Below are 226 nucleotides of genomic sequence, written 5' to 3'. Positions count from 1 at the left end.
TTGGGCAGGAAGATGGGGGGGAGGGGAGGTTACAAGGGGGGGGGGGAGATGAAGGCAAGCAAGTAAGGGAGTTGGTAAGAAGGAAGGAAGGAAGGGGAAAGGCAAGGGAAGATGGGTATTAATAGGGGAGCGAAGAGAAACAGAAGAAGGGGTTGATCAATGAGAAGGTAGGGAAGGAGAGGAGAAGGTTATGGATGGAGTGTAGGAAAGGGAGGAAGAGGGAAGA

The 226-nt window shown here is 52.2% G+C and overlaps 1 protein-coding gene across 1 annotated transcript in view; it reads right to left on the bottom strand.

The window, feature by feature from the left end:
- LOC119586489 (leishmanolysin-like peptidase) overlaps nucleotides 1–226 on the bottom strand; it is a gene marked incomplete at its 5' end in the record, with an annotated part of 14738 nt that overhangs the window by 13566 nt on the left and 946 nt on the right.

This window comes from Penaeus monodon, chromosome 21, assembly GCF_015228065.2.
Source record: "Penaeus monodon isolate SGIC_2016 chromosome 21, NSTDA_Pmon_1, whole genome shotgun sequence".
NCBI classification, from domain to species: Eukaryota; Metazoa; Arthropoda; class Malacostraca; order Decapoda; family Penaeidae; genus Penaeus; species Penaeus monodon.
This window is presented reverse-complemented; position numbering and strand designations above follow the sequence as displayed.